We start from the raw sequence: 23,379 nt of genomic DNA, 5'->3' as shown, positions 1-23,379 counted from the left end.
ATTGCTATATATGCTTTATAGATTTTATACATTTTTAAGCTTCTTTTGTGAAAAGGAAACAGATGGCCCAGTGCTGCTGTGTTTTAACCCACGATGTGTGTTTCTGATACAGAGGTATTTTTTTAAATTTGAGGTAGTTCAAGACTGGGTGTTGGTTCTTTAGTTCTTGGTGTGTTTATTGAAGATTTCTTTATTTTAAGTACCTCGATGATGAAACACAAAGCAGAAGTCATATTATTTGAAACCTCTAAGGTGCTGCCCTTCCTTCTCTTCTGCTTATATCCTCAAGAACTCAGTCAGCTTCCAATTAGATTTGAATGATCAATGCCATAATAATACTTTCTTCGGTGGATACAGATAGTTATGAGTCTAAACCTAAATGACCTAAGGAATGCAGTTCCTGAAAGTGGGAATACACAGGAGGCTCTTGAAATTGGTTGTATCCTGGGAAAAACTTGTTGCCAGGTGAGAGATGAGGTCTGTTGGTCTGCAGTTTCTCTGCCTGAACTGGCATAGTCTAGCACTACCATATTTTCTTACCATATGCTCCCGAATGTAATACGCACCTTGTTTTTGAAGGCAGAATGAAGAAATTTGTTTTTTTTCTAGAATTAGGGTTATATAGAACAGTCACAAAGCCTAATCTTCAGCTGACTCACCCTCCCTTTTCTGCTTAACTAAAGCAGAAACCCTAGCTGTTAAAGAAGATTGCTCTCCAAGGGTGGATCTGCGATTTTGAAAAGAGCCTCCAAGGCTGTCAAATAGGAAGAGAGAGACCAGAAGCAGCTAGCAGACCGCAACATTGTCCTAATAAAAATTAGTTTGATTAGTGGAACATCAAGGCCATTTAAAAAAAAAAAAAGAAGTGATCATTTACACTTCTGGAGTGAAGAACAGGAAGCCATTGACTCCCTGAGTTGCCTGAATTAGAGCAGGAATCAAAGCTGAGTGCTTCTATTCCATTCAGAAAATCAGCTTCCCTTACTTAATACCCCAATTTTTTTTTGTGGGGGATGCATCTTGTATGCGAGAGCATGTAGTATACAGGCCCAGTAAGCGCGCACAAGCCTCTGGAAAAAGGGTTCTCGCAACCTGCTACAGCGCTTACTTGTGGCTCGGCTAGGAATGGCATTGTTGACATCTGAAATGAATTTAATTCAGCCTTTCCCAGGAAAGGCAGTTGCTGAAACACTGGATTTTCAGTGGGTTATAAATAGTTAGTGCTTTTCATGAAGTACCAATTGGAGGGTGGGGAGGAAGAGGCCTCTTTAAGAGTAGCAAGAACAGTGCTTTCACTGAGCAGCCAAATAATCCATGCCAAATTTAGAGTTAATATTTCTAATAAAACATTGCATACATTGTTTGTTTTTCTTCAAAATAAAGCTTGTAGGATATTTTTACTAAACAATGTTACTTAAATATTTGCATATAGAAACATTGCAGTTGACATGATTATTATTAGTAGTATTCATAGTAGTAGTATATCCTGCCCTACCCAGGAGAACTCAGAGCAGCTTACAATAACTGACAAAAAACCTGGGCTTCTAACAATACAGATAGGGGGCTAGATTAAATTGTTATACCATTTTGCTGGTAATAATTTAATTTGTAATGTAACCTACAGCTCAAACCAATCACAGTATTATAAACTGAGTAGTTAATACTGCTACAGTAAGAGTTTATAATAACCTACTTTTTGTTTCACTAAATTTGAAAGAACCTATGTTAATTTGGACAACAAGTGGAAAAGCACAGCAGTGACTCTATTCTGAAATGATATACCTTAGTATATGGAGGATCCTGTTGAGAAGAACTTCGAAAATAATCATGGTTTATTAGCTGCACAGTCTTTTTCCCTTTGTTTCTATTCATTTAATTTAAAGTGAAACAACTCAGCATGCAAAACTAAAATTAGCTGCAAAAAGGTGTAAGTGAATAAACAGGCAAATCCATTAGAGTCGATGGGTTATTGGATCCCTTGCCATTCCTCAGATGGCGGCCTATTAAAAGTGGTAATGTCTGCCTCCAGCATGGCCTCAAGGCAAGAAAGAAGGCCAAGACAGGCATATTTCACATGCATCAGACACAAGAATTAAATAGACCAATGTTCCCTAAAAGACTGAAGTACATCTCTTTCTGACGTTCATCTCGGGCAAAAATTCATTGATCTCAGTATGTCCCTTGGCAATTATAAAATATTAAATCCAAGTCACACTTTTCTAGTTGGCTTAATTTTTTCTCTATTCAGAGCTTTCTATTTGATCAATTTTAACAAGTTAGGAATAGCATCTAATAATAAAATAAAAACTGCAGAGTTAAAAAGTTTGTTCTTTTGACATTCTTGGATTTTTCTATGTAGTCTCTAGACTTGCATATCATTTTATTGTATTTTAAATACATTTTCATACTAAAAAGGGTGAAATAAAATATATATTAACCCACTGTGTTCTTTGAGTAGGTATTTTTTTAAACCCTGGGTACTGGTTCCTAGATGGTCTATGGCAAGTAAAATCTGTGTTTTAAAGCAAACTGTATAGTTAACCAACAGCATTTTTATCAGTGTGCTACCATAATTGTTTCTACTTGTTCCAATTGCTAGTTTCTCTGTATTGTATCAGATTGGGCTATTCAGGATAGCTAAAAGTATACATTTAGAATTAATTTACATAAATATGAGTTTTCCCCACTTTCAAATTCTTTTTCTTTTTTCAAGTTGTTAAAAATAATTTGTTATAAGGTTCAGTACTTCAAAGTAATCTGCCTTATATAAGTAGCAATGCAGTATTGAAAGTAATTATAACCAAATAAACATTTTGATTTTTTTTTTTAACATAACATTAATTTGGAAGTCGTACTATATAATAAAGCTTAAAAGGATAGCTTTCTTGGTCATCTTCAATGATGATCTAGACAAGCTCTGGTATTATGTATGAACATGTTCCATATAAGAAGTCTACCTGTTGTGTTAGCTAGGTCTATTCCTGCTTAACATTCTCATCTGGTTGGCACATTTACAATCTTCTGTCCCTTAAATAAGCTGCTGTGATGGCCAGGAGCTATGAATAGGATTGGCTCAAAAGATATAAGGAAGAATGCTCAGAATTTTGGTTGGCTTTCAGAAAGTGACAATTCTGATTACTTATTACCATCAAAATAACTGCATAAAAAGGTGGAGCTAATTGAATGTGTATTTGAGATCTGAAATTTTCGGAGTGAAAGAAAGGGGTAAAATGTTTGTTTACATTTTGGCATAGAGACCCTTTTGCTGTATGCAGCTACCCTGTAACAATTATTCAGGTATATTATATGCAGAATATTGTTAGAAATGAACTAAATAATTAAGATAGGTAGGGAAACAATTTATCTGTTGGTGTAACTCCATTTACTACTTTGGAAATACATACCAGCAGAGATTTTTGGCATATCACCTGTATGCTTTGTTTGAAGCACAGCTACGCAATGCACAAAACATGTCCATTTAATCTAATATTTCTCAATAAAATTGTAACTCTGTAAAAACATTGAGATAAATGTTCAAATCTGGTTGCATAAGGTTAGACTTCTTGTTTGTATTTAGGTTCCTCATTATAATGGGACTCATCAGAAGTATGAGGACACGTGGAACACAGTAAAGTCGCTGAGATTCAGATTCACGTCCCTTCTGTGCCACAGCCTTCCTGTGTGATGGCCAGGTTGCTTAAAGTGTCTGTGCCTCAGTTCCCCATCTCTAACATGGGGTTATTACCATATTTTCTTTCATATAAAATGCCCCTGACTATAATCTGCACCCTATTTTTGGAAGGGCTGAAGAATAAAAAGAATCATACCTTGGAGTGCAGGTAAGTACCTGAGGTCTGGGGTCTCTGGGGCAGGGGCTGGGGGCTGATCCAGCATGCCAGAGCTGGGGCCACATGGCAGGGCTGAATATGGCATGCTGGCATTGGCGCTATGCAGCAGGTTCAACCCTGTACACTGGGTCTGGAGCTGTTCACCGGGTTCAGCTTGGCTTACAGGTCCAGACTCACCGTACTGGGTCTGACCTGGCACGTGCTTCTGGAGTGTGTGTGCAGGAATTTTCTCAAGGTTGTTTTTTGTTGTTATTTTTTTAAGCCTGGCATGCTGGGTCTGGGGCTATGTGCTCTGTAAGACTCAGCACCCCAGCCACAGAACAACTCCACACAAGCCTGATTCAGTGTGCAGTTGCAGAGGGTGGGGGTTTCTCCTATGGGTCCAGAAATTTGGCTCCCAGAGCCATGTCATTAACACTGCAACCATTCTGCCTTCTCTCCCCACCCCCTGCCCCCCTTCCCCCACCTGGCTGCCAAATTCCAAGATCCATGGGGAGCCCTTTTCTCATAATTTCCCCAGCTACTTTTGGGGGTTGAATGCAAGAAAATATTGTAATGTTTCTTATCTCCTGCTCTTTGTCTTTTATGTTTAGATTGTAAATCTTTCTGGGTTGAGGGTCTCTCTTGCCATACATTTGTGCACTGCCTAAGATACTAGGGCCTCAGTTTCAAGTGGGACCTAAGGTGATACAGTACTATAGGTAATAAAGATAAACGATGGCTACTCATTCTCCTTTACCTATCTGTACAACTGGGCAATGGATAGCTCTCTGTCTTAAATGCAATGCATGTATACCACAGTAACTAAATAAATATAAAAGCTGTAGTGCCAGTTTGGCATACCAGTGACCACTGCCTAGTGGTAAATATCACCAATAAGCATCTAGGGAATCTTAAAAAAATACTAACTACAGCCTGGGTTTTTCAAGGTTTTTTTTTTTTTTTTTTTTAAGGGAAATAAAAAAGAGATTTTAGAAGAGCAAAAAATGACATCTAAAATGTGACATAGATTTAGTAAAAAAATAAAAAAGTCTATTTTTTATCTGTCTTTTTTAATCAGTATCCTGGAATGTTCTAAAAGCTGTTCACTGAAAGGCTGATTTCAGTCAAATTAAAATAAATGAAATCTCTATTCAGAAATCTGTAATTAGGCAGGATAATGTTGCATCTTGCCAGTGCTGAATATGATGTTGCTTGTTAAAATACTCTTCTCAATGGGTGTGTTATTGAACTAGCCAACGTACGTTTCTGATCCACCAAAACTGAACTTCTGTTTCTTGCCTAGCAGAGTGATGAAACATACAACTAAGGTAACATTACTTATTTACAAAGGACTAGTTCTAAGTTAATTGAAATTTTGCCTGAGTAAAGACTACAAGATTGGGCCTAGAAGTATTTTTCCATCAGTATAGTATTTCTTTTATTGAGGCCCCATTGCTGCCCACCATACATCCTTAATATCCTTTTATTAAGCTCTCTTCTTCCCTAACCTGACTCTTGGTTGCTTTTTAAAGAATAACCTTCAATTTTCTTAATTCAAAGGCACAGTTTGCCCTTGAAATCAATTTTAAATTCTGTATTTTGGTGAGAATTGGGCCAAAACAAGACATTGCTTTGGCCACTTTGAGTCTTAACACCGCCTTAACCTCTGTTTTGTTGTGCTGTGATAACATCACAAAAATAAATGTAATGAATTTTAATTTTAAAAAAGTTTACCTTTAAACATACATTTATGGTAGGTAAATCAGTCTACAAGTTTTTCCAGCTTTAGCAGAATTCATGACTGGGTTGCTATGATAGTCTTTTGTGAAATTAATTGCTTAAAAATGGATAGCATATTCTACTATAAGAATGTGAAATATTGTTTATTAAGAAGATCCTTTTAAAGAACATTTTACTGAACTTTATTTTTCTTTAACTGCATACTAATTTTAAAGGTCAGTGTGGTTAGTTACCATAGTAGTGACCTAAAAATAACCTTTCTAGTGTACCTGTATATTTCTGATCTGTAGTGTTAGCATTCAGAAATGTTCTTTCCCTTAGAGTTTCAGCAGCTAAATAAGTTGCAACCCCTTCAGCTATACTCATAAAAATTTGCTTCCAGACAACATGGTCTGTTTATTGTGTAATAATCGAAATGGCACTAAATTGCAATGATTGCTGAACACTTAGGAATTGCATTAACCACTTAACTGCTAAACTATTTTTCTGTTTTCTTCCTCACTGAGAAGTATTATATTGATTTTCCTCTTAGTTAGTGCTGCTTATTCAGTCTCTGAGATTAACAGAATATTTTAGTAGCCTCATGCTCTGTCATATTTTGAGTCAATCAGCAGTGACCTTGGCTAGGAATTTTCTCAAGGTATTTTTTTTAACCTATGAAACAAAATAGCTTGCAGTGTCTAGACTTGAATTTGTGCAGAAAATGAAGAGGGGGAAAATATTTTGCCCAAGTTACTTTAGCAAATTATCAGTAGGAAGAAATCTCTTTCCTTCGCCTCTATGAGATAAGGTATTTCCTATTCCCTTTAATATACTGGTGCTCAGACAAATTAGTTAGTAGTAATGAGGCTTTAGCCAAAGAATTAGTCATGGCATATAATGCAGTGTTTGGAATGTAATTAAAAATCTAAATACAATATTAGTTGAAGCATTTTTCAAGCTCTTTGCTGGTGCTACACTAGTGTTTTATGAGGATATTTTTAACCTATTCCTAACTAATTCTTTATTTTTGAGGCAAAATATACAAACATTTGAACAATATCAAACTTTAGAGATCTGTGATCGTAGCTAGTTATACTAGTTCAGTTAGCAAATGCTTTGCAGAGCATAAACTCTGCAATTCTCTTTTCTTTTAAAGGTATGTGGAGATAAATTGTGTTCTTATTTGTATTTCTGAGAGAAGTTGGCAGAAAAGCAATATTAAGAAAAAAAAACCCCAAACCTTTCTCAAATCTTGCTTCAAAAAAAGAAAAAAAAAAGAGGCTGATACAGGTAAGGAAGAGTTAAACAGAAATTGAGCGGGGATGCTGGGGGGCAGCAGTGCTGCAGAACATAGCAGTGTTCGTGCGAAGGCAAGTCATTTCCCGAAACACTGCAGACACATGGCCTCAGGCAGTCTAAAACCTTTGGAGACCAAAATGGCTCGCAGGAGTTAGAAGTAATAAGGTGTTTTTCCCTTCTTTCTCCTTCACTGAAATTCTGTAAGGTTGCTATGCATTACCAAGGAACAATGCCACTATTTTTGTGTTTTATATGGGTATTAAGATCCATTACAATTTGACATTTTTAAGATTGGTTATCCTGTAGTTTGGTGTTAAATTGAAGTTGTTTGTTTTGAATTTAATTCTTTCATTTTTCAAAGGGAAAAAAGGCAGCACTGCTGTGCTGATAGCTTACTGAAGTATGCCAGTATTTGGTGTTTGAATCGAATCTGTTTGCTCTCACAAAATATAGATGAAATTATATTTAAAAGAATTCTAATATTTTTTCATTGCAGAGTCTATAAGATGCTTTTCTGTCAGCTTTTTAAAGTCAGAATATAGAAGGTACTGTGCATATGCTATCATGGAAGTATACAGGCTCTGAGTTAATTTAACACTATGTTGTATATCCAGTACGTATTGTGCCTAATGCAACCTGCTTATGATTATTATAACTCTATATGTTTGTAGCAGCTAAATAAACTCCACATCAAATAAATTACTGCAGCAATGTTATCAGGCCAGCAGCAATGTTAAGGACATCTGTTAACTCTTTTTCAAATGCCCTGTTCTTACTTGTTTATTCCAAACATTTCTGTTGTTAATTACTACTTGAAGTATATGACATGGCCCTTCAAACATAGCTGTGGAGACCTGCTTAGGAGGGCACAATCTGGCTTCAAGTAGCTTTCCTTCTTATTTTCAGTCTTCTAAACCCCACGCTGCAGGGTGGGGGGTAAACTCCACAGCTAATAATTGTTGTAGAGTAAAACCTGTAATGGTCAGGTAAACCACTGTCCTGGCCAGTACTGTTGGTATATGTTTTCATTATACTGGAAAGACCAGATCCTGCAAACCTGTCAAGGAATGGTCCTTTTGGCCCTTTGGGTACTCGCATGAGTAAGGAGTACTTACGTGAGTAGACTGTCAGAGAATCAGGCCTAGAACATTAAGCTCTTAGAACTGGTTGAAAGTTTCTTGGAGGAGCTTTTTCCTATCCAAAATCAAACAAATAAATAAGTACCTTTTTGTCAAAACCCAAACATTGTTGAAATGGATAAGGTTCAAAGCCATTTTTGGTTAAATGCTTTCAGAGGCCAGGGCGAGATGGCCTCTGAAAGGAGACCATGTCAAAAATGAGTTGGCCTCTTTTATTTTTAGTGAGAAAAATCTTCTGTCTGGCCCAGTTGTTAAGGCGTGGCCTGGTGTATGGGGAAAAGGCCAGGTCCTGTTGGGCTGCGAAGGCTGTCTCGTGCAGTTGTGATGCAGAACAAGCATAAATTTTGTAATCTTGAAATATTTCTTAATAAGATTGTTGTTCTCTGGCCAACCTTCATCATTATAGTACAGGTTTTCCCGAATAGAAACCATTTCACTGCACTCGTGAAAGTAATTTCTTTTTATTTTAAGATTCATGTGAAACTATGAGATATGTCACTAACTGAACTAGAGGGTGGCCCAGGTCTTCTGTCTTATTTGTGATATAGTGGGCCTTATTTATTTGACCATGATATATTAAACAAATGAATCAGATGCTGTTTTTTAAAGATCATATGAAACTTGAGAAGGAAATCTGGTAAATAAAAAGTAGAAACCTGAAGAAATTCTGTAGACAGACAGTGCTAATAAGATTTTGATCTGCTGAGCTGCATTAGGAAGTCTGTCTGAGTGGTGTGAATTTACATAGCTTTTCATCAACATTACACCATTTGCAATGGTATGAAAAATTTATGTAAAGTAAGGAGCTCTTGATAATTGTATTCTGGTTTTTTTTCCATCGGATAATACCTTTTCTTCATTTTGCACTTGTATATGATTACTGTATATCACTGGAGTATTTTTAAAGTGCTGGACATTTTAGTAGGCTAAGTTTTCAGAGTTGAATAATTTAGTCCCAATAATGAAGTGTGTGTACCTTAGTGTGCTACATGTGACTATGGCTTGTCATGAATCTGATCCGAGTACCTTGCCAAGCAACTTACCTAGAAGCAGACTGAGCCATTAAGGACAATAAAGTTCTGAGTTGCAAAAATGAAACTCTCTTCAGTTTTGGTGATGACAAGAGGAGAGGCCTGGGCAGTTGTAACTGAACATTATGCCCTCTTTTTTTATTTTTGATTGCAAAATTCTTTCATACTGTTTGGCAGGAACTTTATTGCTACTCAGCCTTGATGAAAGCTTCCCTGGTGTAGTGAGCTCCTCAGACATGCTCTGTAGAGTCTCTCAGATAAGATCGCGAGTTGGCCAACTTCTATTTATGGGCCAATGAATTATGCAGCTGGGGTAATTAGACGTTTTTGTTTTGTGAATCAGGATTAAGCTCTGGGGGTGCCAACCTAGGAGAAAGCCTGTGGAACTGCATAATAAAAGGCATTTTTAATGTAGAGGTAGGAAATATTTAAATGCAAAAGAGAATTGCAAAATATAAAAGATAACATCCTCCTGCAATGGGGAGGAAAAGTGAAGCGTATACTCTAATTGTTACCCATTGAAGTTTTTATCACTATTGTACTTGTGAGGAAAGAAGCATTTTAGCATGCATTCCAAAAATAAAAATCAAGCATTTTTCCCCAATAAAAGGTTGGAAAAAGTATTTTTTTATGTGCTAGAAGTTATGTATGAAGCATATACTATTACTGACCTATTTTCATGTGGGAGACTTATTACAACTACAATGCAATTTAATCCAGCATTGTTTTCATGATGTCATCATTTGCATATTAAACAAAATATCTGAAGTAGGTAGTACATTAGCATGTAGTTTTGATTTTCTAACCTACATGCCTTTTGTTTGTGCCTCAAGATAACATTGAATAACATATTTAACCTACTCATGTGTGAAAAAGTAAAATTATATCATGTCCTGAATCTTCACACACAGAAGAAATTTAAGTCTCTCTTAGTTCAAACACTAAACAGAAACCATAAAGGTAAGAATGTTTGTAGAAGTCATATATTTGAAAATGGAGAAGTCATTTATTTATTAAAAAAAAAGAAAAAGTTAGTAGAAAATTCTTTCACAAATGTATTCCTATATAAATTTATTGCTTGGGTCCTTTGCTACTACTTAGACATGAAATGATATTGATGGATAATAAGTCAAAAGAGAAGCATATTGAGGTATTATAATTTAATGTTCTGAGTTGAGTCTGGATTTTAGAGAAGAACAGTAATTTTCATATCTGATTTCCCCTTCATTTTCACCATCCACAGGAAATGATTCTGTCAAATACTAATTCTTTATTAAATATAATAAAACCAGAAGTGCCTATTTTTTTATGGATGTGATTAGTTTTCTCTAATATGATAAAGAAATAATATTTCTATAAAGGTGGAACAGATTATAACCAGGCCACGCATATTTTCCTGTATTTTAGCTCAATATTCTCATGCCCTTTTGGTGGAAAGACAGAGGATTGACTTAAAACTGAAGTGCAGTATGCCAGAAAAGCTATTCTAAAATAATTAGAATTGAAACCTTCCCTTTAAAAACCCAACATCAGCATGAAACTAAACATGGATGACAAAACATCTATCATGCAAGAAATAACTCCTCCTTCAATTTATAGAATCATTCCTGAAAAAGTATTGTGCTACAAGGTTTTCTCAGTATCTTGGAGAACCTGCCAAGGTATCACACTTGAATGGTTTGGAACAAAATATAGATCTATGTAAGCAAAACAGTTTCACTTCAATATGACAAAGATTAGCTCATACTTAAATTCACCTTTAGCACAGTTGTTGATGGCTGAAACTAGTTTATCTGTCTTGCAGAATTTGCAAATCATAAAGTGGAGTCAAATTCTGTTGTCATTGGTTCAGGACAGAAATAACCCACAAACGAGAATAAGTGATCAGAAACTGGTTCATATCTGTAATTCAGCTGAAGTTCAGTGTGCATAAACCATTTAAAAAATGGCCAAAACCAATTTAAGATAAACCAGGATGGATGTAGTACAATAAAAGCCTTGTTATCCAGCACCTTACAAACTGGCATGCTCTATTAACCGGCATGACAGCTTGTAAGGTTAAAAACGAAACCGGAAGTGCCCACCGTAGCACTTCCAGTTTTGCTGAGCCCCCATGGCCCAGGGCATAGCAGCCTGCATGGGGCCCACCTCCCTGTCCCCCAGCACACTAACGCAGTGGGAGGGGCGGCGACGTGACGGGAGAAGCGGCGGCGCCCTGGACATGGTAGGAGAGGCAGCGGCCTGAACAGGCAAAGACGCCTGTTTGGGCCTCTCAGGTAACCAACGTATTTGGTTATCTGGCACCCCCCACTCCCCATGGGTGCTGGATAACAAAGCTTTTGCTGTATTAGATTTAACAGATTTAGATTAAATTGGTTTGTTTAACTTCTGTCCCAGATCCCCTCCAGATTCAATTTAACTCAGTCCCCCAGCATCCCAGGATACTTTGCACCTTCCCCACAAACCCCCTCTCACAAGATAGGTAGGCTAGCCTTGGCTCAGGCTGTCTGCCCCAGTTGAGCAAGGAGTCTGGGCCACTGCAGGCATGTGGCTGCATTTCCAGAATCAAAAGTAAATGTCTGTTCACTTGCTTATCTGTTCAATCTATGCATTTTAAGACAAGCCTGCCAAGCTTGAATCAATTGAGCCTTGGGTTTTTTGACTGTCTGTACTTAGCCATTGAAGTTAATGGTAGAAGTTCCTTGGATGTTAGTGGGACCAAGAAATCAGCTTTGTTGGTAACATATCTCTTAAACCTTTTAGATTTTACTCATTCTGAAATACAAGCTTTTATTTAACCTGGAAGTGAAGACAACACTGCTCCACTGGAACTTTTTTTGAACCTTAAGACTTATTAATTGTTTTTATCTAGTAAAACTTTACAAATAAACAAAGACCTAGGTCTGAGAACCTTCTGACTTTTTCCCGTACTAAGCATTACTCATTTAGCTGAACTTTGATATATTTGCAGTTAGCTTTTAATTTTCATCAGTCAACTGTATATCTTTGCTTTCCAAAGAAGGACCATTCCTATGAGAACAGGTTTGGGGTTATATTTATTAGTAATACAGTAGCCTTCCATTTTGTTAGTAAAAATTATTTGTCTTGGATCATTTGTCAATTTCTTGTTTCAACTTGCGGCATTATTGGGTTTTTTTTAAATCTGAGTTTTATATTTGTTCATATTAAAATATTCAAGCTGTGGGAGTGCCAGTCTGATGCCTCAGTAGTAATCCTGTGTCATGTGCAAAGCAGAGGAATAGATTACTTGATGCCATGAACTGCTTAGAGTCAGAGCCAAGTGCAGGGAACTTCCATGAAAAAACATAAACCTGATCTTGAGATGTGCTAAGTGTGCATGAATCCTGTTGCAGGCAATTCACCTGTCAGGATAAGGCCTAAACAGGGCAAAATCTGCTTCTTTGTCATGAGTAAATTAATAAAGCTATCAGGATCTGTAAAGTCTTTTGAGAATGGTAAAAGATGTCCTGGTTACAGTCTTCCTTGTTAATTGAAAAAAAAATTGGCATACAGTAGAATCTTTTGGTTTTAAAGGATTTTTTGGCCCAAGAACCCCATCTAATATCAACTGGGGAGCTTTGAAGGCTTCAGAAGAACAGCATATAACCTAGCCATCCGTTTTGCTGCAGTTTAATTTTAAAAGGGTAAGTAGAAGCCAAGATCTAAGAACTGCAGTAGTTAGTGGCAAAAGCTGATATGGGATTATAAAGGTTATAGTTCAGATAGAACAGATGGTAAATGGTTCTAACCTACTATACCATATGTTACTGCATGCCACATTCAGGTACTACTATATGTACCCTGTGTAGAAAAAACTAGCAATCCTAAAATATTTTTCACAACACCAGAAAAATATAGATGAAAATGTTACTTGAATAAAATACTTTCTCAAGAATACCAAAGTGAAGATGTTTTTAAAGCCAGGAAAATCAAAGTGCTATAATTGTTTGAACTGGACTACAGAACTTCAAGTAACAAAATTAGGGTACAGAGAGCTTAGTCCAAGTCAGTAGATCACTGGTGATTCCTAAAGGCAAAACCTAAGGAAGGTCATTCCATTAAAACTTGTTGAGGATGCTTATAGATGGGTTGGGGGAAAGTGGTCTACAAGTTAAATTACTGGTTAGTTTCTGTTGTCATTCATTTCGGCTTAGATTTAAAAAAAAATCCATGTTACCCATAACCTAGACTAAATTTTCAAAGGAACTCAGCTCCCTTTTAGTTGCTGTTGTCATGTTCCCATTGTTTTCATGGGAACTGCATGGTGCAGAACACTTTGGGAATTCTGGCCCACAATCTGTAATTTCTATCATTATTATTCAGTGTAGTTTATGTATCTAATTTTATAGTGGGGGGAAATGGAAATATCAGACAATAAGGAGAGAAAAGGGTTAATCAAATCAGAAATACTGGGAGAAGTGGAATGGTAGCAAAGAAGAAAAATGAAGGCAGAGAGTTGTGATTTGGAGTGGTGCTAAAGAGCCTCTGGGCTTGAGATTCATCTCGCATTTTATAATGCTCATGTTGTGTTGTATCATAATGCACTTGCTTCTACTAGAGCTAGCTGTTTCTCATATCTTATTGCCAATGGTAAAAATAGGCCAGTAGCATCATTCTGTACTATTGAGCCCACATTTTTTTTTTACTTGCCTCTGCTAATTAATTTAAGTTCTTTTGGTGTGTATGCATGTGTGTGTTTGTGTATCTCTGCTCTGTTGCCCTCCATCATCATCTGTTCAGGTTCTCATATTGCTTTTGATTGGTTATGCCAGCTCCCTTCCAAAGATACTGAATGTATTACACTTCACTGACTTTTGTTTAACTTTGCCAAAATCTATCCCATCATTAATCTCCATTTTTGGCTAGTATTTTGGAAAATACGTTTGTTCTGTAGCTGTGGCATTTTGTTTTCTGGTATTTATTTGTATAAAAGATTTCAGTGAATATGCTTACCATTGTCAACTGTGGGGAAACTGGTACCAAACAATTTTATCACAGGCTTTCTGCTGTTCTGTGCATGGGAGCTCTTTTGAATCTCTCTCAGACTTGTTTGTCATCATATACTATAGTATCTGTTTTACTAGTTAAACAGTGCTGGCCCCCAGACCTTCTGATTTTTTAACGGTCTTGGTTTTAACATCCCATATAATTTATGTGAAATCATTAATAACTATATTATTTAAAATTGATTTCTAATTAAGCAAAGATGATGATAGAGCATTGTAGTATTTACTTGTAAATTCCAGTCTCCCTTAGGTACTCTGAATGGTATTCAACTTTTAACAGGATATGAAACTTAAGAGATGATTAGCATTTGAAGAGCACATTTGGGTAAATCATTATGCCCCTTTATATCATCTGAGGAATTTGTCCAGATTTTGTTATTTATTGATATGGAATGTTGGGTCATATCTTTGTCATACCAAGATATAATTAGTTCAAGTCTTTGTTAGTTGGGCTTGTGGCTTGTTCTTTCCAGAGGCTATATTGTATTCAGAATGTTACTGTTAAATTTCTTGCAGACACATTCCTGTTCTCATTATATCCCCAGTTCATGTACTTGAGAGAGTTCTCTTTTTCAGTCCCTTTTACCTAGTTGTACTTACTAATATCAGTTTGCTAAAAAATGAAGCTGATTGTCCTGAAAATGTTCGTGTTGTATCTCTTCCCTCAGCAAAGATGTTTCTAGAAATTTGGCTTAAAAAAATGTAAAGAGAGCTTTGAAATAATAGGCTTGCGTTTTTGGTCTGGACTTTCAATTTCTGTTTCTTTGTTAACCATATTTGAGGAGAAGGGCCTTTAAAATGTTGTTTTTTGATTTTGGGGTAGGAAGGGGCAGATAGGGACAACAATTTGGGCATGTGGGCAGGAGAGATTAAACATTGTTTTCAGTTTTGTAAAGAGTAGCTTGTTATCACTTTAATGTTTATAAATCTAAGATGACCTGGCATTGACTTGGGGCTTTGCAGTTTCATCAAGGGCTATATGAGAGGTGTAGAGTAAAGGAGCAACTGAGGGTGTATCAGGGAAAAGAGTGTATAGGGATGGGCAACTGGATTGGCAAGGATATGGATTAAGAATCCTTGAAGATCTAATCTAAACTATTTTATGGTTTCATGATTGGGCTGCTGTGATAGATGGGGTGGGGTTGGCATCTGGGCTGAGAGCAAGATACTGAGGAGCATTGAGGCAGAATGAGGGAAGGATGGACCAGAGGCAGGAAAAGGCCAAGCCATCAGGAATGGAGTTTGGGGATTAAGAGTTAGGTATGGAGAGGCTATGCAGGGTATTGGATTGGGGCTGAAAGAGGGTTGCTGTGCAGTCCTGAGGAATGAGTGGGTGTCCAGGGTATAAAAAGCAGTTCCTTGGTGGTAGGAAGACTTGAGTAGGGTATGGAAAGGTAAATGCTGCAAAGGACGTGGAAGTGAAAGAGGAAGGCAGTAGAGCATGGTAAATCTTGGACAGCATCTGAAAGGCATCAGAGTGAGGCACAAAAAGAAGATGGTACTAATGATAGAAGAGGTAGGGGGAGCAGGGGAGAGAGAGAGAGAAAGGAAATGGAGCCTCCTCCATGTTGACAGTATTTTCAAATACTCTACTACAATCTCTACTCTACTACTACTCTAATACATAAGAAGCTTTAAGTACTGAAAGTTTTGTATGTTGAAAAAACTCCTCCTGTTCCACTCTGTTCCCCTCCACAGTCCACTGCCTCTGTGTCCTAGCCAGACGGTTTCCCTGCTGTACGCACTCCCATGAACTTGCTAATGTCTGCAGCAGTTGAGCCCAGCCTGTGTTGGAGCAGTCCTCCACCTCCTTCTGGAACTTATTCAAAGAAGGGAAATTTTAAACAAACAAACCAACACACAAAAATCTTGGATTGAAAAGAACTAGGATTGACAATGCTAAGACATCTGGAAATAAATGGCCAAGGGATAAAATCAGTTCTCACTGTGGGTGATCCTTCATTACTCCTTATAGCCTCACCTGAGTCGCATGAAACATTAATTGTTTTCTCTGATAATTGCAAAATCATAGCCATGGTTAAAATATACTTTACCCTCAGATTTTAACATCTCATTTTCAAGCTAACAATTTGTCCTGCAAACTGACAGTACTAGTATTTAGGGCTTAATTCCGTCACTGCTCACTTGTGAGATGACCACAAGTCAGATGAGATGAATGAGGGCAATTCACTTTCAGAGCTTTTGTTTCGGATGATGATTTTCTTCTTCAGTCAAGAAGATGATTTTGCATTGAGCTACATGGTTCACATTTGTAAGATTGTTTTTTTCTTAAACAAGTATTAAAACTTAATCTTTTTGGTTTTCATTTTTTTTTCATTTTGCTTTTTGGAAGAGTGAGATTACATAATCTAATATCTGAGTCTGCTTTGCAGGCCCCAAAAATACTCCAGTTGGGGTTTTGAAGGTTGTGGGATAGTTGCTGTTAAATCATTGTATTAAAAGTATAATAAGATAAAGATAAGGCAAAGGATATCGGGGTGAATGTTTGAGCAGTTTGAAGTTATTATTTCCCAGTGAAGAAAAATATGGGGATATGCAGAGCTGCCCCTATGGGTGTGCGGGGCCCAGGGCATATCAGCCTGGGGGGGGGTGGGCAGTGAGCAGCCGGAATATGGAGCTGGCAGCGTGTGGCAGCCACACGAAGTGATGATGCCCTCAGCACGTACCTGTACGGCACTGTCCATGGCGCCTCCCCCACAAGGGACAGCTCAGGGGGTATGCAATATTATTGGACTGGAGGAAGGTGGGCAAGAATACAAAGCGATTTGTACTATAATGTAAACTTGTGTTGAAAGATGAGTATAAGTGAGAGAGCCAGAATGCCAGAAAAATTGGCAAGATCATCATTTCGAAGGGAGCAGTACTTGATTTAAACATAGGAGAAACATTCCAGGTACAATGAAAATGTGTGTGTGTACGATAGAAAGAATAAATAGGATATTCCGTATAGAATTACTAGTGCAATAGTGTGGTCCAAATCCTACAGTTCTTTTTCAAGGAAATATGTAATTGAGTTCAAATCTAAGCAAAGCAATGAATTGTAGTAGCTGCAAGATGTGTGGGGACTTAGATATTGGCAAAGGAAGAGTAGGTTAGTAACCAGTAAAGAAGTATGGGGAATGCAGAGGCCAACCTGAGCATCTGGTAAGAAACTGGAGGATGTAAATCATCTGATTTTCTGGATATCCCAGCTGTGCAGAGTCAAGAACACAGAGAGATCTTCGAAAGACTTCTAACTGTGACACACGAAATGGACCTCTGTTTATGCAGAGCTTCAGTTTCTCTTCCCCCCTGTCATGCAGAATTTATGCCTGGGCCTGTTGCAATGAATTGATTAGGGAACTGAAATTATTTGAAAGAAGACTAACTTCACTCTGAGAATGACTACCTGTATTAATTCCCCTTTAGCAGGCAAACTAAATAGCCTGTATCCACTTCAGACTTAACCTGCCTTGCTTCTTTCCATTCAGGCAGACTGATACAGCTGAGGATTGTTTTCTTTGAAATTATGTTGCATGCCCAGCTTTTACAAGAGTTCAGACCAAGCTTTTATAGTTTTCTTATAAGAAAGGCTAGGTGGGCAAATTAGTAGCAGTTGCCAATCTACTTCCACTGGAAGTTTGTTGGGGTGATGCAGTTTGTAACAAAGAAGATCATTTCCATTATAATGGCCCTCCAGATGTGGCTTTGTTTAACATAATAAAGGCAAGAAGCAAGTACATCAGATAGCTTTCTTTTTGCATGGCAGCCACTTTTCTTAGTTTGAGTCACATCATGTAATTATAAACTTAAAACAATCACTTTTACTGAGAGACTTCTCTCCACATCCATGGCTTACTGTACTTTACCTTCCTCTTATTATTTCGTAACTTAAAAATTACTGCATAGTGTCTGTGAAATGTTGCAATTGTGTTGGTATTTGAGGCACTTGTAAATACTTGTGCAAATCAGTTTTTCTGATGTTTGACTGCAGGGTAAGGTGTGTGTTTATATGCCCAGGGGAAATGAAATGCATTTGCATCCAAGAGGGTGTAGCAAGGAAACGCGTGCCAGAACTGAGCATTTAGAAGCAACTGCACTACTTGGCTAAAAACATTTTGAAATGAAAATCGGTTGGTGAAGAGTCTTTTGTGAGAACAATTATAGAGCAACCATGTCATGCAGACCTAATTGTAGGATTGAAATTACAATTTTATGTAATATATTTTTTAGAGGTGCTGATAGCCATTTACATATTACTACATTCTTTGTTTATATTGATTAATGGTTTGATTCCGCTTCCATTGAAATCAATAGTCACCCTGGTAGCTTCATTAAGTGCTTATCATAGCTGCAGCTAATTATACATGGTAACTGCTTTGCAGGCCTGAAACATCTTTCAGCCAAAGATCTAAATTTACTTTAAAAAGGAAGTAAGTTTTCTCATTTTACAGATGGGGAAACTGAGGCAAAAGAGAGAGCGGGTGTGCAGGAAAAGGTGTCTTTTCCTTAGTCATACACAAAGCCACGATCAGAACAAGCAGTTGAGCTTAGGTCTCCATTTTCTGTGCTAAACCTTACTGGCACAAAAGTGCCAGGTTTCCTTAAGATCTTTGCCTAAGTATCTGTAGCTTTGCCTTCCATCCCTACATCTTCATTTGCTAAGATTTGTTTCTCAAATACCCTTACTGGGTGCGCCTACACATTCATTAATATGCTGTAGTTACTGCGCATTAAGTTTAGTACTTGGTTAACCAAGTACTAATTTTATGTGCAGTAACGCACATTACAGCGCAGTAGCACTGGCACACGGTTTTTTTAGTGATGCTTACTGAGCAGTAGCCTGATAATACTGTGCACTAGTGTATTAGCACGGGTTTTGCCTGGCATGCTACTGCGCAGTGTTATTAGGCTACTGCGCAGTTAGCATCACGCTTAGATGCGCCCACTGGGACCATCGTTCCTTTGCCTTGGGACTCCTCATCAAAAAACAGACAGTAATTGAAAATTGCATTGACCTGCTAAAACGTGCTGCTTTGCTAGCTGAGGTATAACAAACAAAATTCTGTTTGTTATACCTCAGTTAGCAAAGCCCTTCATTGTGCCCTTATCTCTAGCCCTCTCCCAGATGCTCACAAGGGCCACGTCCAGATGAGCATGGACGTTTGGTTCCCTGCAGACAACTAATGTCGGTGCACCTTGCGCCACTGCTAGTTGCCCCTGGGGAACGCCTGTGCCACGCGCTCTCTGAAGCACAGCAAGTTACCCTGGGTGGGGTAGGGGAGGCTGGGGCCAGTGCTGGGCTAGCCCCAGCAGCCTTACCTGCAGTCCTGTGGGCCTTCTGGGGCTTCAGAAGCAGCAATCCTGCTATTCAGTGGCTGGCTGGCCAGACTCTGGTTTTGAGTGGTGCCCCTGCATGGCCCACTCTACTTTTTTTGCTTTTTTTTTGTGTGGGTTTTTGTGATTTCCAGATATCCAGGGGTGAAAAAAACTCGCTGTGGTGCTCCTTTGCAGCATGGAGAACAGCTGAACGTGTGTTTGTGGCACTGCAGATGTGTCTGTGGCGCCACATTCTGCACGGCTGCGCTCGTTTGGATGCGGCCAAGAAGGGAGAACCATGCAGTGTGCCCATAACGGCCCTCATTTCTGGATCTTGGTAGAACAAAGCATGCGGTCCATAGTCCAGCGTGAAAAGGCCCTCATAGAAAAGGCTTGGCCAGCAGTTCCTGCTCCGTTTCAGTGAGGAGGGTGCTTCTGTTACTGGAGAGTGCAGCATTTGCTTTGAATTAAGACTTTGCTGCACTAGCATGTCCCTTTGCAACCTCCAGATTTGGATCCTGATTGGCACAGTTTGCTGTGCCTAGGGCAATGATTGCCTTGCGCTCTGGCCCAGGGTGTAGCCTCAGGTGAAGTAGTCTCATCTCAGGGTGAGCGGTTGGGAAAATACTCTTGTCACCCTGACTGCTGTCTTGTTTCAGACAGACAAGTTTAACAGGACAGCAAAATAGCAAATATGATTTAAAAGCAGTTGTCATCTACCATCAAACGAAAGGGCTGATGTAACTCTAGCCTGTTCCCCCAGTCTCCAAGTTGTTATTCCCAGCCAGTCGCCATCCATCCAGCCTGCAGTATGGCAAGCTTTGGCTCACTTGCTTGTGTCCTCTTCCAAGATCCTGATTCATTTCTTTCTGAAATACTACTTTTGACCACAAAAGGTTCATATTCTGAAAATCAGTCGATTTGATATATTTCCTAACCTTCTCTGTCTTGTATGAGTTCAAGACAGAGAAGGGCTTAGAGGTAGAGACCCCCCATATCTTCAACCCATCTCCTTCCCCCCGCTCCACTACCCAGTGTTGGACAACCCACAACCTCTCACCTGGGCCGTGTGCTTCTGAAGCTACATCCCAATGTCAAAATACAGGAATGTAACCCTCATCCCACCTGCCCGCCTTAGACGTGACAATCAGGAACCCTGGGAGCCAGAGGCATCCGTATCTTGCTTTTACTTTGAATACTTTGTGTACGATTCCCACTTCTGGACTTTGGCTTGAAGTGTTAGTCTGCCACAAGGACGTGCCATGTAGCCTGGGAAGAAAACCAGTAGATCTTTTTATCATTATTGCCTTGTCTCTCTGGGTCACAGAGAAGCAATAGCCTCAGTTCAAGATTGTGTTCAAAGGAGAGATGTCAAGACTGAGTTGTTTTCTGGTAAAGGAGGGATGGATAAAATATTAAATGCAGCCTTCTGTTCGCCCTCATCTTAGCATTTCCCAGCAAGTATCTCAGAGCATATTTCCACAGTTCTTTTATTTAACATCTTTAAAACTTGAAATTTTTCAGATTGGGGGGAAAAATACTGGTAAATTAGTTTAATTGAAAACCCTCCTGCATACATTCAAATGTCCTTTGTCACACGTGTAAATTATGCAGTTCCGTTTACTAAAAGTACTAGTATATTTTTGTGAGTTTAATTTTAATCTCCTGCTGTTGAAGAGGACGCTGGAACATAACGCACAGAGCCGGTTTGGCTCCGAGGGATGCTTGGTGTTGTTTTAGTTCATTCAGTAAAACTGGGGGCAAGGGAGGGAGGAAAACTTAATTTCTGTCCCATCCATGTTAACTGCTTGCGTTTCTTTATAATGTTATTGAATCTTTACCCCATGGCCGAGCAAGGGTTAGGTGGAGTTTTATTTTGCACTGTTTTTATTCTACCTTTCCTGCAGCATCTGTTTACTCATGTGGGACAACTATAAGAACAGCAGAGAAGCAGAGATGTGTCCCGAATGCTGCCTTATGTTTGAAACAAGTTTGGAATAGCTCGAATATGTCCTGAACACGGTAACACCCCAGAGGTCGTCTCTTCTGCTGCTTCTCTGATAGAAGTCACACGTTTGAGCCAGTTGACATGTACCTGGCAATCTAATGTGATTTAGATAGATGTTCAGTGATTTGCCGTGCGTACCTGGGGTTTGATCCAAAGTCTGGTAAAGTTGATGGACTCCCATCACTTCACTAGCCTTTGCCTCACCCCATTATGGAGAACATGGCAGCGCTCCATCTTCTGTGCTGTCTTCTTCCTGCACGTGGCATCCTGTGGGTCTCTTTTTCCATTCTGTTTTGTGCACGGTGGCTGCTAAGTAAAAGTTGCTCTGATGAGTATAACTTTTCAGTCCACACGCATGCAAAGCACGGAGAAAATGAGTAGAGCCTACTGGAGGAGAAGCCAACTGCTCTCTGCCGGCTTCCTTCTTGTCCTTGGAGATTTGCAGCCTGCAGAGTAGAAATCATTCACCCCTGGCTCTCATAAATTTCAGCAGAACAGAGTGGGACTGAGGCAGCAAGGCAGAACAACAGAAGAGGGGACAAAGGAGAGGGAGGATACAATAGGGAGTAGAGGAAGGAAGTTGCCCAGAGCTGATTTAAACCATTTCCAAATGAAAGGGCAGAACAGACCAAAATGTAAATGAAATGTTTTCCTGGTCTAAAGCCTGTCTTCTAAATCCCCCTCATATTAAAAATAGAGAATTTACTTGCTTTACAAAATGTGGTTGTGATGCACATGAGTATGGGCATGGTTCTGTAATAGGTTGGGCGTGGCAGGCCATGAAATAAAGGATGTAAACAATTTTGAACCATTTATGTTTTTATTAGAGCTTTTATCTTTGTAACTGTTTTATTAGTTACCATGGATACAGACAACACAGGGCTTGTTTGGGTTAATGAAAAATCTATCGCGCTGATAAAACCGTGATGTGTTTTTGACAAATGTGCATTACTTCAGTCCCACTATTCTTGACAATTAATTTGAACTGTGTTGGCATTCTTGTAGATAATTAAAAAAAATCTGTGGTAATTCTTAGTGTGTGCGTTTGCCATATAGAGCATTGCAAATAATTTTAAGTACACTGCAAGACCAAACAAAAGTTGGTCTCAAATTAGGGATTGTAGTAGGTATAAATTATTAGGTGGTCTATTTAAAAGCATGTTTTGTTTTCTGAAATTGTTCATAAAAATCCACGTTGTAAAACTAAATTACAGAATGTTATTAGATAACTGAGTGGCTTATCTTAATATAGGTGCTGCTATGAATACACAAAATTTGCTTTCATGTTGCAAATGTCACAGTTACTATACCAGCTCTAAAAAATTATGATCTTTCTACCAAAAGTTCACTACTTCAGAAGATAAATGTAATGAATTTGATTTATATCATCTTCATTCCAGCTCCTTTGGTCAGCAAATGCAGAGCTATTATTAGCTTTAATGGTTTTAGATTATTAAAAAAACCAAAACCAGTTTCTTTTCACTTTTTCTGAAGTAAAAAATGAAAGCTTGTCCATTAATGCTTTATTGGTGCTTGTAGTGAGTTTCTAGACTGACATATATGATAATACAGTATAGAGTTTTTATATATGATAATACATTGTAGAGTTTTTATTGGCATGAGTTTGGGATCTCCACCTTTGTTAAAAGTGCATTTGTCACTGGTCCAACATTGTCTGCTATGTGGATCTCAATTTGTGGGAGAGGGAAAGGAGATTTCCCATTTGAGGGTAAAGCGGGAAGGAATACACTTCTGGATCAGGTTGATTTGAAAGAATTAAAAGGTGGTTCTTTAGAGATTTGAAAATAATGGCAGTGGCCCTTGCAGAAATGGATGAGCAGTCAGAGTACAGGTAGAGGCAGTCAGAGGTATGATAAATGTGCCTCTTTGCATGGCTTTGCAGTTTATCATGTGGATATTGCTTTTGTATATGTGGGATCTGTAAAAATACATGATCACATGGTGCTGCTCCCTGCTAAGAATGCAAAATGATGTGGCATGAAA

The 23,379-nt window shown here is 38.4% G+C and overlaps 1 protein-coding gene across 6 annotated transcripts in view; it reads left to right on the top strand.

Annotated features, from left to right (window-relative positions):
* Positions 1–23,379, top strand: part of LOC102562823 (transcription initiation factor TFIID subunit 4) — a 214,010-nt gene that overhangs the window by 187,253 nt on the left and 3,378 nt on the right. Inside the window, exons 15-16 of one of the 6 annotated variants that reach the window (XR_002091939.2) lie at positions 3,578–3,839; positions 4,442–4,549. The exons of 4 other annotated variants lie outside the window; for them this stretch is intronic. The gene's annotated coding sequence lies outside the window, so the exon portion shown is untranslated. The remainder of the gene's footprint in view (positions 1–3,577; positions 3,840–4,441; positions 4,550–23,379) is intronic. One more of the 6 variants, XR_009455289.1, reaches the window with a different exon arrangement.

The sequence above is a fragment of the Alligator mississippiensis genome, chromosome 10 (assembly GCF_030867095.1).
Source record: "Alligator mississippiensis isolate rAllMis1 chromosome 10, rAllMis1, whole genome shotgun sequence".
Classification (NCBI taxonomy): Eukaryota; Metazoa; Chordata; order Crocodylia; family Alligatoridae; genus Alligator; species Alligator mississippiensis.
The sequence above is the reverse complement of the archived record's forward strand: the minus strand, read 5'-3'. Positions and strand labels throughout refer to the sequence as shown.